Source organism: Leptonychotes weddellii, chromosome 12 (genome assembly GCF_054177405.1).
Source record: "Leptonychotes weddellii isolate Sample4059 chromosome 12, ASM5417740v2, whole genome shotgun sequence".
Taxonomy (NCBI): Eukaryota; Metazoa; Chordata; class Mammalia; order Carnivora; family Phocidae; genus Leptonychotes; species Leptonychotes weddellii.
Genome location: NC_138380.1, coordinates 60,260,642 through 60,280,298, shown reverse-complemented (window position 1 = coordinate 60,280,298; position 19,657 = coordinate 60,260,642). Strand labels below are relative to the sequence as shown.

Below are 19,657 nucleotides of genomic sequence, written 5' to 3'. Positions count from 1 at the left end.
CTGGGTTTTGACCTCTCTCAAGTCAGGTCCCTGGGAGTTTCCATCTTTCTCTCCCAAACCCCCAACCCTCACCCAGCACAACTTTCTCAATCAATCAATCAATCAATCACCAAGTTCTGTCTTTTTCTGCATCCTAATTCTCAAATCTACCCTTTTTTCCCCATCTCTATAGTTTCTACCTTACTCTGGGCATTTGTTTGTTCAACAAATAATTATGAGTGCCTACTACTCTGTAGGTGTAGGTATGTGTACTGTTTGGGTGAATAAAACAGACATAGCCCCTGCCCTGAAAGGCTTACAGTCTAATGGAGGAGAAAGACCATAACCAAGTAAGTTAACAAATTAATTTAAGATTATAAATGTAAGTACTGAGGAGGAAACAAGCAGGGTGTGGTGAAGGAGACTAGGGGAGGTGGAGGGAATCTGACTGGACAGGGAGGGCAGAAAGGACTTCTAGGAGAGTCACCTAATTTCCTTCTAAACTCTCAGCATTCTAAATAATCCCCAGCAACCACGAGAGTGATTTTTGTAAAAGTCCAGACATTTTAATAAGACTCACAGCCTCTTAGATACCTAGCTCCCCGCTGCCAATCCAGGCTCACATGCCCATGGGGCTCCAACTGCTTCAGGCCACCAGCAGCTGCTAGTGCCCTCTCTCTTTTTTTGTTTTATAATGTTAAGTTAGTCACCATACAGTACATCATTAGTTTTTGATGTAGTGTTCCATGATTCATTGTTTGTGTATAACACCCAGTGCTCCATGCAATACGTGCCCTCCTTAATATCCATCACCGGGCTAATCCATCCCCCCAGCCCCCTCCCCTCTGAAACACTCAGTTTGTTTCCCGGAGTCCATAGTCTCTCATGGTTCGTCTCCCCCTCTGATTTCTCCCCCTTCATTTTTCCCTTCCTTCTAATGTCCTCCATGCTATTCTTTATGTTCCACATATAAGTGAAACCATTTGATAATTGTCTTTCTCTGCTTGACTTATTTCACTTAGCATAATCCCCTCCAGTTCCGTCCATGTTGATGCAAATGGTGGGTATTCATCCTTTCCAATGGCTAAGTACTATTCCATTGTATATATGGACTACATCTTCTAGTGCTGTCTTTCAAAGTCAGTGTATACACACTGCCCTCCCTCCAGTGCCCTTTCATGTCTTCCATCTGGCTTATTCCTATTTCTCCTTCAGAACACATCTTATGTTGCCTCCTATGAGAAGCCTCATTGGACCCTCCCTTTTAGCTGGTCCCGGTAAGTCTTAAAGGAAAACAGGGTGATGTTTTGCTCATAAGTACTAAAGCCAGGGGTTAAAGCCAACTTCTATCAACAAAGCCCATATTTCTTTCCCTTAATGATGTCACAATTTTCTCTACACTGTTTTTAAAATCATTGATACTATCTACATTGCATAGCTACTTAATACATGGTCACATTATAAAACTTTGAAAAATACAGAGAAATAAAAAGAAAAAAGCCACTCAAATGTCATCTCTAACCATAATCACTATTAACCTCAGGGTGGGTATTCTTCCAGACATTGTCCCACACAAAGCCATCATATACAAACATGTACATTTTGTGACCAGGCTTACAAGTATATGTGCGCAGACATTGTTCTCTCCTATAGTTTCAAGGTTATGACTACAGTTTTTTTTTTTATCAGAAGAGACTATTCCTTGCTCAGAATTCAAAAGCTGGGATTCAAAAACAGTTGTGCTGGTTGGTTGTTTTGTTTTGTTTGTTTGTTTGTTACACTTCAACATTTGCTTAGAACAGGACATGTTGCTTTTGGACCATGTGCTCTATTCCTTTATTATATCCTCAGTTTTTCAAGCCACTGCAGTCTTATTCTGAGCAATTTCTCTCTGGGGTCCTCCATCCTTCTCCTCCAGTGCAGGCTGGGTGCCCTGTAGCCTGAAGCTCAGCAATGATCCTGTGCCCCACACCCCCCTCTTTCTTAGCTCTCTGTCTTTTATGGGTGAAATCCATCCTCAGGTAACTTTTAAAAAGGTATTTTAGAGAAAAAATTCTAATCCTTAAATATTTGAAAATGTCCCCTTCCTCCACCCCCACTCCAACTTAATTCATAGTTTGGCTGAGCATAGCAATCTAAATCTACAGTTATTTTCCCCAAACTTTGAAAGTCTCCATGTTTTTCTCAGCATCTCATGAAGCTGATAAGAAGTTTGATGCAATTAATGGTAATTGTCCTTTGCAAATTTTCTGCTTTTTCTCTCTTAGATTTTAAGGTGTGGGAGTTGTGTTTATGTATGTAATTGTTGGGTAAAAGGAAATGTATATTTTATTGAGTCAGACAGAATAATGCTCCCACCCCCTCAAAGATGTACATGCCCTAAACCTCAGAACGTATGAATATGTTCTTTTCCCTAGCAAAAGGGACCTGGCAGACATGATTAAGGTTACCAACCTAGAGCTGGGGAGATTATACTGGAATACCTGGGTGGGCCCAACCTAATCACATGAGTCCTGAAAAGCAGAGTGCCTTTTCTGACTGGGTCGGACCTGGGACAGGAGGAGGAAGAGATGTCAAGTGTGAGAGAGACTTGAACTCTGTCACTGCTGGCTTTGAAGATGGAAGAAAGGGGCCATGAGCTAAAGTTTGCAGGTGGACTCTAGGAGCTGGATCTGCCCTCAGCTGACAGCCAGCGAGAAAAATGAGGAACTCAGATTAAACATCTGCAAGGAACTGAATCTGCCAACAAGGGGAATAAGCTAGAAACAGATTCTCCCCTCAAGCCTCCAGAAAGGGACACAGCCCTGATGACGCCTCGATTTTAATCCAGTGAGACCCATACTAGACCATGACCTTCAGACCTTAAGTTAATAAGTGTGTGTGTGTGTGTGTGTGTTTTAAATATGTATTGTTCAAAGCCACTGAAGTTTGTGGGAATTTGTTACAGCAGCAACAGAAAACCAATACATTTATATTTTGGTAAATGCTGCCAAAACTTCATCCCAAAAGGCTGGATTTATTTATACATACACCTATAGTTGTTGAACAAACTTTCTCAAAACCTTCACTAACAGGGCATATTTTTAATATCTTAATTTTTCCAAGCTGATCCTGAAAAATATTTCATTTTTGTTTTCATTTATAGTCCTCTAATGTTTTATTTTTTATTTTTTTATTTTTTTATTTTTTAAAGATTTTATTTATTTGACAGAGAGATACACAGCGAGAGAGGGAACACAAGCAGGGGGAGTGGGAGAGGGAGAAGCAGACTTCCCGCGGAGCAGGGAGCCCAATGCGGAGCTCGATCCCAGAACTCTGGGATCATGACCTGAGCCAAAGGCAAACGCTTAACGACTGAGCCACCCAGGCGCCACCTCCTCTAATGTTTTAAACAAGGTCAACCATCTTTTATATATTTGTTAAACATGTTTTGTTTTGTTTGAAATTGTACTTTTTTTATCCTTAGATTGCTAACATTTCAACCCTGGCAATCAATGGGGTGACAGATGTCGCAGCCAGATCGCCCTCACATCCAGATTGCTAACATTTCAAATTGTTATGACTATGTGTATAAAAATGTATCCTGTTAGGTGTTTTTAGGTACTTTTAATAATTTGTATCTCCTTTCTGCTCTAGAAGCTACATTGCATATTAAACCATGTGCAGAACCTGCTAGCTGCCCCTCAAAGAATCCACGTCTTTATCTGATCCTATTGCTGCTGAGAATGAAGGACTACATGTCTTAGCTTTTCTTGCAACTAGGTTTGACAAAAGTGATGTAAGCAAAATTATGAGAAACCTGCTTAAAGATAGTTGCCACAGCTTGGAAGACCTTTTCTTTCTTTTACTTTCTTTCTTTTACCCTTCTTTCCTCCCTCCCTTCCTTCCTTCCTCCCTCCATTCCTTCTTCCTTCCTTCCTTCCTTCCTTCCTTCCTTCCTTCCTTCCCTCTCTCCCTTCATTCCTTCCTTCTTTCTCTTCTTCTTTTCCTTTCATTATTCTTTGGCTTCTCTTGGGTTTTCCTTTTCATATTGGAGACTTTCATCTGATATCTATTAATTCTTGGTTGCTGTTCACATTAAGAATGAGGCAATAATGGGACAAATTAACATCATATGCCTCCTGATAAGATGCACTAAGAAAAACACCTACTTGTGTGGTATTCTGCCAAAAGTGTATAACCTGAATTTAATCATGAGGAAAAACCTGACAGACCCAAGCTGAATTTCTACAAAATAATTAAAGAGTAGTCATAAATGTCAATGTCATGAAACACAAATTGGTGTTTGGTGATTAGCCCTCACTGAAAAAGATTAAAAAAGACATGGCAGCTGAATGCAACATGATCTGGTCATTTCTTTTGCTAAAAAGAAATGTTAAAAAATAACTGGCAAAATCTGATTAAGATCTACAATTAGATAATAGTACTATGTCAATGTTAACTTTCTGATTTTGGTAATTTTTCTATCCTTGCATAAGAGAGTGTTTCAAAGAAATAAATATACACTGAAGTATTTAAGTACATGTCTATAACTGTCTCTAAAATGGTTCAGCAAAAAATAAAATGCATATATATATATATACATATACACACACACAGGTGTACCTGTTCATTAAGAAAGAGAGAAAGGGATAAAGTAAATATGTTAAAATGACAATATTACAGGAACTTAGGCATTGTGTATATAGAAATTCTTTGTACTTCTCCAACTCTTCTATAAATCTAAAATTATGCCAAAATTAGAATAAATTTGTGCCAAAATTTTTTTTAAAAAAGCTTTTTAAAAAAAAAAAAGAATATGGCAATAGTAAGACTCTCTGGAAGCTGCATGTACATGGGCTGATTGATGGTAGGCTTCAATAGAGTCCATACAGGCATGAAGCCAGCTGTGACTCTGGGAACCCTTAAATGCCAGAATAAGGAGGCATTTACCCTGGGGGTGTTTCCCGTAGTCATCTGCTCTAGTCTTTCTTTGGCAATTTCTCAGGATTATTTAAACCTTCCGATTTTTGTCCTGGCCTAAATGGCTGTCTGCAAATCCTTTCAGTCCAATGTCTCAGTCTCATCCCCTATTACATCTGCTGTGTTAAAGTCTAAGGCCTGTCTGGGGCTCTACCAGACAGTCAGCTCCATGGTGTGTTTTCGGCTAAGGCTTCCTCTATTCTGCTTCATCAAACAACACTCACGAATCTGTTTTGTCCAGAAATTTGTTGAAATCTTTAATTTGCTCAAACTTTTGTCTACCAACAAGCCCTCTCATTCCTTTCATTTGTGTTACTTTTGTTTTCATTTTTTATATATTTTTATTCCTGAGCATGTACTTCATCAGCCATCCTAAACCAGAATTTAGACAATTTAATGTTAATTTTAATCTGTAACTTATTACTCAAGGAACACATCTTTTTTCTACTTTTTTTTTTTTTGCATATCTGACAATCCATCAGCTTTTCAAAATTCCATGTTATCATAAGCTTTCTCAGCTCACTATAGGTCACACTGAATTTTTAGACCTTCATATTTTTTTGTCATACTATTTATTTGGTCACCTGGTAAAGTTATATTATTTAATTATTTCATGTGTATTGTCTTCTACAGCTTCACTTTATAGATTTGGGCTTGTCAAGGCCAACCTCAATTTATTCCTTTCTTTATACTTTATCTGAAGTAAGGATATGCCCAGAAGAATGGGGTAGCCCAGCACATCACATGTTACCTCTCCTTCACCCAGCCATGGCTGATCAAACCAGGTATCTGCCCCAAATGGGCAGCCAATCCATTGGTTGATCAGAGACCTTTGATTGGTGTGGCTTGACTAGAACAGATACCTAGACTAATCAGATCCCCTCCACTATGAGTTCAAATTATAAAATACAGAGATTGTTGCTGGTCAGGGGTGGGCATTGAAATGGCAAAGTCATGTCAGCTTAGTGATTGAGGCAGCCATTTACAAACAAATGAAACTGATCTTCAGAGAGATGAAAATGTTATAATTGTGGAAAAAAGCTGCGATTACGTGAGAAAGAGAATTTATCTTGGTTCTGAACAGCTCTCTAGTTTGTGTGAGGCCCAATTGCACAGAATTCTGTGAAATATCTGTAACATTGAAACAAAACTTCCTTCTTAATAATGAAGCTAATTTGGGTGGGTATCTATTCCTTGCGACCAAAAAATAAAAAGCCTTAACTTTATTATCTTCATTCCCTGGTTCTTGTTTTTGAAAACAGAAAGAACTATTTGTTAACAAAGCTATTCATAAAAATTAACAACTGTATCAATTGGTACACAACTTAAAATGTCATAAGAATTAGGAAGGTTTTTTTTTAATCCTCCGATAGAATGTGGGGTCTTTTTCCCTAATGCTTGACTCTTTTTAGTCAATTTAATCTAATCCCACCACTAGAGTAAAAATTTCTTCAGGGCGAATTCAGGTTTGTTGTTTCAAGAGTCAGGATTAGGCATGAATTTTCCATTGTGAACTCTCCTATAAGATTTCCTGCCAACAACACATTAAGGAAACCTAATGCTTCCTCTGCTCCCTTTATTTGTCCTTCATCTTCCTCCAGAAGTAGTAAGGAAAAAACTCGATGACTTCAATATGCTTCCATATTTGCTATTGTGAAATTATGTCTTAATCCAGTACTATCCTCTCTATGCATCTTGACCTTTGAAGCTACAATTTCTTCTTGTTTTTATATCAAATGGATCAGATATATCATGGGTTTTGGAGAATGAATGCATAGATTTATAAGAATATCCAGCCAGAATAAAATTATTTAAACACACTTAAACAAATCCTACTTTCAAAAGAGTTATAAAAGAGTTCTACAATAGTCTTCTAAAGTGAGTTCCTGAATTCAGGGACCATGTTCTTTAATTTCTTCTACATTCCCTCCAAAAAAACAAAAGATTCAGAACTATGTAACTTTCAGCTATCCAATTAATGTAGTTGAATCGAATCATTTCAATTACCAGAAGAAAATTTTATTAAACTTTAGTGCCAAGTTTTAAAATGAAAATACGTTTAAAACAAAGTTAGGAAATGACATTAAAATTTTTAAATTGCAAAAGTCAGCAGTTAAGAGTAATGTTCCAAAATAAGCACTGCCCATCTTCTGTGAATAAGCAGTTTATTTTGGCAAGTGCAGAAGTTTGTCTTGGGTGGATTCATAATGACCCATGCCATTGCTGTTCTCTTCCAGACCAGCTAGAGATTTACTTCTTAATTCAGCTATCTGATTGCTACAGCTAATACAAATGTGGTTCATACCATCTTCAAACAACAATTTTCTTTCAATTTAAAATAGTTTGTTCATAAAAGAAAATTCTGAAAAAGTATAACAAAATTGGAAAAATAAATCATCCAGAGTTCCACCATCCAAACAGATCTGCTCTTAATATATTCTTCTAGTTACTTTCTGTTCATAAACAAAGAAATATATGTTCATTGCTTTTTGCATAGGATAATAAGCTAATCTGTATGACATGCTGAGGAATTTATGATCTAAATTGTAATGTACCATTTGTCCATGAATTCTCCCAGATTTACTTTTGTGCTCTAGGTCAAAGTTGCCCTGCTGGAAGGAATGCTTTGCCCCCAGTGACAGTATGTTCAGGTGCATGAATGTTGAGGAGGGAGAAGGAAGCTTTCAAAAACATTGCTTCTCAAACTTCACGGTGCATAGGAATCATCTGTTACTCTTGTTAAAATGTAGAGTCAGTTGGCATTTTTAACAAGCTCACAGGTGATGTAGGAGCTACTTTCCATGAACACACTTTTAGTAGCAAAATCCTAATATAACCTGAACATAAGAGAATTTGATGGAAGAAATTTTTGCCTTTACACATCCATCCACCATTAAGCCATTGCCATGTTTCTGACCCATTTCTGGGAAGACATGGGACTATTTCTCACACTTGGAAAGTTTGCCACAGGCTGAGGGTGGAGCAAGGATTTATTTATTGCAACGCAAGTGAAAATATTGAGCAACTATATTGAGTCTCCCCTCTGCAAAGGAAGCCTTGCAGAATTCACAAAGTATCTGTTCATCTCTTCTTCTTTGGTAGCAATATCTATGACATCTGGGCACAGGGTCTCCTAGAATGAAGGCTACCTTTCCCAGCCTCCTTTGAAGCTGAATGTGGTCAGGTTACCAACTTCCAGCCAATGGGATCTAAGCAGCAGTATATGTGCAAGCCATGTTTTGAGAATGGCAATTAAATTAAATCATTTTATTTGTCCTAGTTAGGATAAGCTGCAACCCAGGTGCAGTCAGCTAAAAGTTTAACTGAAAGTGTATACCCCAGAGGTTGTCCCTGATGTTCCAGTCAAAAAACCCATAGCCTACAAGTGACCAAGTGTTTCTGTCATCAATATCTGGATCAACACCAGACTCACTGCTAATGCTCTCAGTGAATTTCAGAAATGGGGTTTTAAGGGTGAAATTAGCAGTCTACTAACTAGTATAATGAATGCTAGAAAGGAACTCTCATTGGTTAATTTAAAGATACGTAAGATATAAGGTTGACTAAACCCTTTTACAGACACTTCCCACCCTTGCATGAATAGAGTAAAAGAATCCAGTGAGGCCTGCAGCCTATACTTTTAGGAATGGTGCCCGAGGTTTGATCTCTAATGATCCTTGGTTTTAGGCTACCTAATGTTGACCACATAGATAACAGATTCCTGCTTCTGGAGTGTTGTCATGTCTGCCTTGATAGAAGTTTTCACTCCAGGTAAGACTGGAGATTGGAATTGAGACTTCATTGAATTGAAAAACTAGATACTATAAACTATTCTTATGCTTGCTTATAAATAAATGTTTTTTTAATAAATATTTGCTTTTGTGGAAGAATTTTTTCTGAGACTTACTTATCACCTGGTACCAAGGTTGGGGAAGCACTTTGAATCTACTGTTATCTACCAAAAAGACCCTAAGAACTGTGTGGGACCCAGTTGGCTGGTGTCAGCTCATGGTAAAGAGAAAGAGGGATAGAAGGAACTGGATTTCCTGAAATCCAATGGAGCAAACATAGAGCTCTGGACTTCTTTCCTCCAGATGTGTTTTCATGTCAGAGAGAAATAAGTGTCCAAGTTATGTCAGACATTATCACTTTACATTTTCTGTTACTCACAGCAGAACCTATCCTGATAGTCAGGGATGCCCCAGTCACCATCCCAGGAAAACCATTCCATGCACAGCTTTCATGATTTCACCTCCCGTCCTCATTCTTATTATCTTCTGTATTAAGGATTCTCTTCTACCACCACCCTCCTCCCTCTACTTTCAGATACTTTGGACCCCCCCTTCAATCCTTTCTTATCAGAAATATCTACTCTCCCAAGGAAGGCTCATCTATGACATTGCTGCCTTGGTCCCCACCAAGGGTTGATCACTCATCCTGACTATTTCAAGGAAAAACAGTTGCTAACCTAACTATTTTCCAATGATAGACGTATCAGAAATCAGGCATTTTATCCTTAGACTTCACATCTTAGCATATATGATTTTAAAAATAAAAATGATCAATTGTTCAAGATCAAATATAATCCAAAGCCGATATAACATGCTATGGAACTTCTCACCATTTTTCATTTATTTTCTTTATCTCATCCTTTGCATTCATTTCACAGATTTTTTTTAAAGCGGTTTTTCAAGATTACAAATGCCTCAAGACTATATAACGTTCACAATTACATACATGGTCTTGACAGTTAGAATGCCTTTCAGGCTTATTATCATTCTTTATCCTTCTCTTCATGCTTTCCTTCCCGCTTCTTCAATAAGGTAGAAAATGGAACTAAATAAAGGGCTTTGGGTTCCTCAGACCTCTCTTTTTGTACAGCAGAGTACCATAATTTGGATTTGGGGAGATTTCCTCTTCATGCAAAGTGCAGTCCATGAGGAAAGTGGTAGTCTGGGCGCCTGGGTGGCTCAATTGGTTAAGCATCTGCCTTTGGCTCAGATCATGATCCCAAGGGTCCTGGGATCGAGCCCTGCATCGGGCTCCCTGCTCAGCGGGTCTGTTTCTCCCTCTCCTTCCACCTCTCCCCCTGCTTGTGCTTGTGCACTCATGCATGTGTTCTCTCTCTCTTTCTCCCTCTCAAATAAATAAATACAATCTTAAAAAAAAAAAAAAGAAAGCAGTCGAGTGAAATGATCTAGCATACGCTCTAGAGTCAGTCTGAGTTTAAATCCTGGCACGAGCTATGTGTCCTTAGGCAGGTAACGTAATTACTCTGTGCCTTAGTTTCCTCATCTAAAAAAAATGGCAATAATAATAAAGCCTCCCTCCCAAGGTTGTTGTAAGAATTAAACAATATAATCAATGTAAAGAGCTTAGTGTAGTGCTTGACATGCAGTAAACGTAATAGCATTCATTTATTCAACAGGTAATTACTTGCTATGTGCTATAAGCAAAGTACTACCTAACACTGTAGCAATTTGAAAGCTGAGGCACAGTGAGTTCCTTCCCTTAAGAAACTTACAGTTCATTGGGAGAAATAAAACAGCAAAGTAGATTACCACAATAGAGATGGATATATGTCAAGATATTCCAAAAAATTATTTATTGCACTATATAGTTGCAATATAGATAGTTGCAAACTCTTTATTATTCCCAACATGGAGTCTAGTTCCTTCCCTTTGAATTTAGGATGGCTTTTGTAACTTGCTGAACTAACAATGTAACAGAAGTGATATTCCAGGACTTTCACCCAGGTCAGCTTTAGAACACTCTCACTCTCAGGGAAGCCAGCCTTCGCACAAGAAGTCCAAGCCTGTGGAATCATCATGCTGTAAGGAAGCCCAAAATATCCACCTAGCGAGTCTGCATAGACAGAGCACAAGGTATGGCTGTTTCAGCCATCCCAGCCCAGGAATCAAACCTGAGTGAATCAGCTGTCTTGGCAGCATCTCGGCAGCCCCAGGAAATGCAATGTGGAGAAGAACCAAGGACCCAAATAAAAGCCACGACTGAGTCTGAAGATCTACAGTCCTAGGTCAAGCCATCCCAACCAACTAACTAGATAGGACTTTAGATAAGCCATGTAAACCATCCTTGCTACAGGTTACTTATTTCAAATGGGTTTATGATAGATAGCTGTCTTTCTTATGTCTCTACATGTGCTGGAATAAAGAAAATAGTATGTGCAGAAAAGAGTTAGCTGAGCAGTCCTGAGACTGCTAGCCTTACAAAGGTTTACTTGCAAAATTGGCCCTGGGCAGGCATCTGGAACCTTGGCTGCTAAACAGTTCCCTACACTGGTATAAAACTTTCCCTATAGGATCAAGGTGGCTCTCTACGGCTAGACTGCTTCTACAAACGGTATGCTTTATGCTGAGCACCTGCTTTACTTCTAGAAGTCTGGGGTTGGGGTATGTGGTGAGCAAAGAGTGCTTCTTTGACCACCCTTGATATAAACCTTGAGCACCAAGTCACTAATGAGATGTCCCATGTGTTGTCACTGCTAATTGCTGAAGGAATTAAGCTACCCCACTGTAAAAGGGCTCTTCAAACCTTGAACCTGAGGTTGCCCCCAACTTCACCCTATGCACCTTTTTCTTTTTCTTTTTTTTTTTTTTAAAGATTTTATTTATTTATTTGAGAGAGAGAGTGAGAGAGAGAGAGCACAAGAGGGGGGAGCCGGAGAGGGAGAAGCAGACTCCCCGCCAAGCAGGGAGCCTGATGCGGGACTCGATCCCGGGACTCCAGGATCATGACCTGAGCCGAAGGCAGTCGCTTAACCAACTGAGCCACCCAGACGCCCCCATGGTAATAAACCATGAGTACAAACAGATGCTGAGTTCTGTGAGACCTTTTCTATCAAATCACTGGACCTGGGGGGTGACCTTGGGGACCCCCGATACACAGCATTTTAAAAATTGTGTGAGAAATATTGGAAAGTTCTTCAACTTTCTTTTCTTAAAACGTGGTATCCCTCTTAACTTTCTCATGTTCTTCCTCGTATCCTGCCTCCCAGAATATGCATATTGAACTTCCTTCCCACCTAAATCCAAAGGGGCATGTGGACATAAACACACTGTTGGTGATCACACTTGGTTCTTCAGGCCTAGAGCAGCTGTGTAACTACTATCTCTCATAAATACAGAACCATGATTGCCTGTGTTTTATTCTTTATCCTATTGTGTTTGCCTTGTGTGGGTGTAGTATAGGAGCTTTTACCTCATTGGGCTAAAGGTATCATTGAAGTTCTTTTTACAATATTTACCCTAAGACTAAACTGGTGATAAAAAGTATTTTCTTTGCAATAGTATATCAAGACTTTCTAAACTTACGGCTAGTCACAAAAGAACTGGCACCACAACATCGGCAAGAATCTAGATCTCCCTCATAAAATCTATGCGGCATATCCGGCTATGCAGCGTATCTGTCTCACATTGTGTAATATGCATGACTTATTTTCAGATGGTTTTCCTGATAAACTTTATGATTTTACTTGGACAGGGCTGAATATCATTTCTTTAATCTCAGAGAATGACAAGAGCTGAGGCACTATGACAAGCAAAGTCCTTGGATTTGGCTCTAGAAATCCACTGAGCACAGTATATTTTAAGAATTCACACAATAAGCGAACAAACTGAATATTATGTGCTAAGCACTTAAAATCATACTGTAGGGCACCTGGGTGGCTCAGCTGGTTAAGCGACTGCCTTCAGCTCAGGTCATGATCCTGGAGTCCCGGGATCGAGTCCCGCATCGGGCTCCCTGTTCAGCAGGGAGTCTGCTTCTCCCTCTGACCCTCCCCCCTCTCATGCTCTCTATCTCATTCTCTCTCTCAAATAAATAAATAAAATCTTTAATAAATAAATAAATAAAATAAAATAAAATCATACTGTAGACCCAGGACTGAGACTTAGGAGACCAAGGCCTAACCCAATCTATGTTCTAAAAACATGACCTTGATAAATAATTTATCCTTACTGGATCTCTATCACATCAGCTGTAAAATGAGAGCATTCACATGAACAATTTTTTCAATCTCAAACATTCTATGACTCAATGATAATATGAAGTGTGGGAAGGTAAGTGCCAAATAAGAGAGTGCAAGTTTATTTTGTGGAAGGGAGAGGTTCCTGGAGATTAGAATAAGAAAACTTAACTGGCCAGAAAAGAAAGAGAGGGGCACTCCTCTCAGAGGAAGGAACTTGGTTAAAGGTATACAGATAGAAAATTTTCAATATACATAACAATGATAATAATAGCCAACCATTGTTGGGTATTTAGTAAGGTATTATATATCATCTTATTTAATTTCCGTAACTATCCTAGGTATTGTTATTATTCCTGTTTTACAGAAGAGAAAACTGAGGCACAGAAAGATTCAGAATTTTCACAAGGTCACATAGCAAGTGGTAGAACCCAGATATGAAGCAATCTGACACTCTAGAGAATAGCTCTAATTGCTATTACGGCAGTCATGTGTGAAAGTCAGCAATAAAACTATCCTCTGAAGCATTGTAGCTTAGATACAATTGACTGGAAAATTAACATAAGCAGAAAATAATAGGCCATCATCAAGAAGAATCATGATAGTTACTTTTCATGGAGTGCCATTTATGAGCTTTTCATTTATGAGCTCTAACCTCTGCAGATGTTTTTTGTTTTTATTTTTGTTTTAAATTACCATTTTACAGTTAGGAAATTTGGGCCCAGGAAGTTCAACTTGTAATAGGTCAAGAGCTGTTAGGTGGGAGAGTTGGGATCCAACCCTGAGTTTGTCTGACTTCAGAGACCCTACGTATTCTACTATGCCATGCTGGATTCTTGGCAAGAAAAAGAAAACTATTTGCAAATATTAAAAACAGCTGTATCCTACTGCATGCTTTTATTTACATGAAATTCTAGAATAGGGAAAAGTAGTCTACAGAGATAGAAAGCAGACCAGTGGTTGCTTGGGGCAAGGGGGATGAGGAGATTGACTGCAAAGAAATATAAAGGAAGTTTTTTTGAATGATGGAAAAATTTTATATCTTGATTATGGTGTTGATTACATTTATACCATATTTGCCCAAACTCATTGAACTGTATTCTTAAAATAGGTGCAGTTTATTATATGCAAATTATACCTTGATAAAGTTGATTTTTTTTAAATGCAACTGAGGGGCACCTGGGTGGCTCAGTTGGTTAAGCGTCTTCCTTCAGCTCAGGTCATGATCTCAGGGACCTGGGATTCAAGCCCCACCTCTGGCTCCCTGCTCAGCAGGGAGTCTGCTTCTCCCTCTCCCTCTGATCCTCCTCCCCACTTGTGTGAGCTCTCTCTCTCTGTCTCAAATAAAAAAAAATAAAATAAAAATCCAACTGAATCCAGTACTTGGCCCTCTAGACATAAACTTGGACCACTGGCATTATGTGTCTTTTCATATGCATGGATCACCATGGTGGATATGAAATACTGGTTCTTAGCAACCATTCTGAACTCTTCTATGGCTCCTTCTTGTATTGCCATGGCTGAAAAGCTCGAAATCACATTTCTCTGACTCTTTCACAGCTGATGTTCAGACTGTGAGTTAAATACACTCAAGAGACTTGAAAGGAAGGAGTGAGACCAGGGCCATCTCCCTGCTCTGTTATTTGTTGCTACTGGCAAGTAAGATAATGCAGACATTGAGTCTTTTGGCAACCACATTCCAAACATCCAGTGTCTAGCTTCGTGAGGATTAGAAGTTAGTGGCTGCAAGGGTGACAGGGTTTTCATGATCCTCAGATTGCAACTATACAGTGTCTACAAGTTTCAAAAGCTTCCCCCAAAGACGCTTGACTTCACATCTTTATAACTCTGGCAGGAGCAAGAGCTCCCCTGGGAAATCAGATGAATAGTTATCTCCTGGGAGTTACTTCCGTCATTGCAGTTTAGAAACTGCTCCTCCAGCTCTCCAATGATTTTGCAAGCACCTAACTACCTGTATTAAATTTCTTTCTACTTATAATTGCCGGAATGGTTTCTGTTTCCCCAGAACTCTACACTGACATTCCTAGGAAAGATGGTGTGGATTTGTTGGTCAGAATGGCAACTAAAATAGCAGAGCAATAGCAACTTTTTCTGAGTACTGACTTTCTCCCACATGAACTCACTAAAGTCCATGCAGAGCACAGTTTTCTTCTTTTCTCCATCCTACTCAAACTCTGTGGATAGATTTGTCCACTCCTCCTTCCTTTTTCAGTCACTCTCAGATCATAAAAATCCTCCCGTTCATTGCAGTCCTCCAAGTCAACTCATTTCAGTCCTTAAAATGTCCAGTCCAGGGCCACTAGCATATAACCCGAAGCTCTCATCTAGTTTAAAGCGTATTTATGCCCTCAGCTTGAGCTTCCTTTGGGCTGGAAAGTCTGGCATTTCTGAGGACGAGAACACGGTTGGTTTCTGCTCCATTTCTCCATAAAATATTTGTTTCCCTTCTCCTCCCCGTGTCCCCTGCCCACTAGGCTGCTTCAGGATCTTCTGAGGTTGGAATGTGGTTGGGAAAAGGTAAAACTAATCTCTAAAAAAGTCTCTCAACTGGTCTGAATACACCTGGCATGTGAGCCCTCTGGGTATGGCAGATTTCCAGCGCTGATACTTTCTCTGCTGGAATGCTGACATAGCTTCCTTAAAGAAATCCCACTGCTGCCTTCCAACCTCCAACCCGCATCTTTCCAGACTGCACAGTCAGGCATCCTCCTCATTTCTGTATAGGATGGTATACTCCAACTTCCTTTTGCTGACGTCCAGTTTGGCACAAAGCCTTCTTGGGCAGTCTTTCCAAAATGACTCCCAGTGAGCTCCATCCTGCCAGCCCACTAGGCACACAAGAAAATTCCCCACCTCCCCACTCTGCTGTCGGTGAGGGAGCATCTGGGTCTCTGCAGCCACCAGGCAGGCAGCTACACCATGGTCTTCCACATTTAATTTCCAAAGCACGAGTCAAATATCAGTTCCTACTTCCGTCCAGGTCTGAAGGGTCCCTATCACCTGACTTGAGGTGAGAGGGAAGCACTCCTCTCCCCTCCCACATGAGGAGGAGAACAACTCTCTAAAAATACATTTCTTTGTAGCCTTGTCAGTGGGTGATTGCATACGCCAGCTCAAGCAGTCTCATAGTCTGGGAGCATGTCTTACATCGGTGGTCCAGCAGCTCACTTTAGAATGCGGAGGCACTTTGTAATTGTTTACTTTGTTTTTGGTCTTGAAGCCATGAAATTTTGGTCTTCATGGCCAAAATTGAGACCGATTGTTGTTGAATTATCACAACAACCCTAAAAGGTAATGACTAATGCTCCCATTTTAGAGACAAAGAAACTGAGGTTCGAAGGGCAGAAAATGAGATTTCAACACAAATGAGTATGACTTTAAGGCCTTTGCTGTTAAACATTATGATTATATATTTGACAATGCAAATGCTAATGACTGCTATGGGTTGAATTATGTCCCCCAAAACTCATATATTGAAGTCTTAAGCTCCGGTGCCTTGGAACGTGACCTTATTTGGGTATAGTGTTGTTGCCAATGTCATTCATTAAAATGAGGTTATATTGGAGGGGGGTAGGCCTCTACTCCAATATGATTGGTGTCTGTATTAAAAGGGTAAAATCTGGACACAGACATGCACACAGGGAGAAAGTCATGTAAAGATGAGTTAAGCTGCCACAAGCCACGGGACTGCCAGGAGCTAGGAGAGAGTTCTAGAACAATCCTTCTCTGGTACCTTCAGAGGGACCATGGCCCTGCTAATACCCTGATCATGGACTGTGAGCCTCCAGGCTGTGAAACAATAAATTTCTGTTTCTCAAGCCATTCAGTTTGTGGTACTTTGTTATGGCAGTTCTAGAAAACTCATAAAACAACAGTGTGACAACCAGGGAGGTACTGAAATTTTAACTGAAATAAGCATTGTGTGAGAGAACCAAGCTGCTAGGAGAAGAAAAGGTATTGGAGGAGCCAGAGTGGGGCCTGCTATTTGTTCATGTTGGATGACAGAAAATTGGGCTGGTCATTAGGAGCCTTTGAATAGGTTATTAAGCAGAAAGCTTCCAAACAAATTTTACTTCCCTAGCAACAGAGAATGATTACAATACTCACCTTGAAAAACTTTAAGAAAACAAAGCTCAAGCCAGGATTTTGCATAACTGTTTCTGGGAAAGCCTGAAGAAATTTGAAAGTAGGCCAGCAGGAAGTTATACCTGTATCTGAATATACAGAACCAGGAATAAGTAAGTGAAAGGGCAACACAGTAGAAGCTTATATTTCATATTTCATACTCCTGATGGCTTTGAGAATAGGAGTACTAAGAGACTAGAATACCTTAATAAAATTTGCTTATACATTAATGGGACCTCAAAACATATAAATAAATATAAAGATTTTCAAATTGTAATCGTGCAGAATGTGAAGACACATCTGCATGTCCTAAGCAACACACACACACGCAATATTGTTTAGAGATTTTAAGTTTTAGATTTTAATTCCCAAAAATGTTGGTCCAAGTAGTATAGGTATACAATTAAATATTAATAAAAATACCTCAAAAACTATTAATAAAAATATCTCAAAATTTCAATGGCTTGTCACAATAAAGTTGGCTTTTGGGGTTTTTTTTCACTACCATCGCAGTCCAGTGTGAGTCAGGTGGCCCTCCTGAAGCTTGTAGCTCTGCCATCTGGAATGCCTGGCCTCCACTGAGGGGAAGGGAGCGATAGAAAAGGCACACTGGTTCTTAATTGTCTTGGTCCAGAAGAGACACACACCACTTCTGCCCATAGATCATTGGTGAGAACAAGTCACATGGCCCAACCTAACTGCAAATGAGGCTGGGTAACATCGGAGAACACCTGGAATATTTAGGGAACAATAATTATCTCTGCCATAAAACTATACAGGGAATAAGTGTATAAAAGGCGCTGACCCCAAAAGTGAGATGTTTGTTAGATGATAAATCCAATGAGAATCTGATCTCATTAATCTTAATGAGGGGCACTCTGATGCCTTCCTATCTATATGCAAATTACTATGCCCTGGTAATTTGACTGTTCAAATTTAGTGCTGCTCAAGAGCTCCCTGTTACTTCTGATAGATCCCAGAGGAGTGCCTCACATGTGACCCCCAAACTGAATTGCTTCATATATAAAACAAAAGGAAGCAAGGATTTGGGAGGGGTCAGTGAAAGGGAGATAGCAGTGAGAGTCCCAGGACTTGGAAGAGATGTGAAAAGATTGAGGAGAAGATCTAAGCAGAGGGAGGGAGGCCGAGTCAGATGGCAACTGGCAGGAGGCCTGGAGCAAAGGGTAGCTAGTGTACATCCCCCATGTCAGGACAGTAATACCTAATATTCAAGTTTCTTTTTTTTTTTCCTATTTATTTATTTTTTGCTGTAGTGTTCCATGATTCATTGTTGGCATATAACACCCAGTGCTCCATTCAAATACGTGCCCTCTTTAATACCCATCACCAGGATAACCCATCCCCCCACCCCCCTCCCCTCTAGAACCCTTAGTGTGTTTCTCAGAGTCCATAGTCTCTCATGGTTCATCTCCCCCTCCGATTCCCCCCCTTCATTTTTTTCCCTTCCATCTTTTTTTTTTTTTATTTAAACGTATAATGTATTATTTGTTTCAGAGGTACAGGTCTGTGATTCATCAGTCTTACACAATTCACAGTGCTCACCATAGCACATACCCTCCCCAATGTCTATCACCCAGCCACCCATCCCACCCACCCCCCACCACTCCAGCAACCCTCAGTTTGTTTCCTGAGATTAAGAATTCCTCATATCAATGAGATCATATGATACATGTCTTTCTCTGATTGACTTATTTCGCTCAGCATAATACCCACTGGTCACTTAGCATAATACCCTCTAGTTCCATCCACATTGTTGCAAATGGCAAGACTCCGGGGTTTTTTGATGGCTGCATAATGTTCTAGTGTATATATATATATACCACATCTTCTTTATCCATTCATCTGTTGATGGACATCTTGACTCTTTCCATAGTTTGGCTATTGTAGACATTGCTGCTATAAACATTGGGGTGCATGTACCCCTTCGGATCACTACATTTGTATCTTTGGGGTAAATACCCAGTAGTGCAATGGCTGGGTCGTAGGGTAGCTCTATTTTCAACTTTTTGAGGAAGCTCCATACTGTTTTCCAGAGCGGCTGCACCAGCTTGCATTCCCACCAACAGTGTGGGGGGTTCCCCTTCCTCCACATCATCGCCAACATCTGTCATTTCCTGACTTGTTAATTTTAGCCATTCTGACTGGTGTGAGGTGGTATCTCATTGAGGTTTTCATTTGGATATCCCTGTTGCCAAGCAATGTTGAGCACTTTTTCATGTGTCTATTGGCCATTTGGATGTCTTCTTTGGAAAAATGTCCGTTCATGTCTTCTGCCCATTTCGTGATTGGATTCTTTGTTCTTTGGGTGTTGGGTTTGATAAGTTCTTTATAGATTTTGGATACTAGCCCTTTATCTGATATGTCATTTGCAAATATCTTCTCCCATTCTGTCGGTTGTGTTTTGGTTTTGTTGACTGTTTCCTTTGCTTTGCAAAAGCTTTTTATCTTGATGAAGTCCCAATAGTTCATTTTTGCCCTTGCTTCCCTTGCCTTTGGCAATGTTTCTAGGAAGAAGTTGCTTCAGCTGAGGTCAAAGAGGTTGCTGCCTGTGTTCTCCTCTAG

At 39.8% G+C, this 19,657-nt stretch overlaps 1 long non-coding RNA gene across 5 annotated transcripts in view; it reads right to left on the bottom strand.

Moving 5' to 3' along the window:
- Positions 1 to 19,657, bottom strand: part of LOC115944386 (uncharacterized) — a 62,683-nt gene that overhangs the window by 6,065 nt on the left and 36,961 nt on the right. For 2 of the 5 annotated variants that reach the window (XR_014139330.1, XR_014139334.1), the window contains one exon: positions 17,177 to 17,652. The exons of 2 other annotated variants lie outside the window; for them this stretch is intronic. This is a non-coding gene — a long non-coding RNA (uncharacterized LOC115944386). One more of the 5 variants, XR_014139331.1, reaches the window with a different exon arrangement.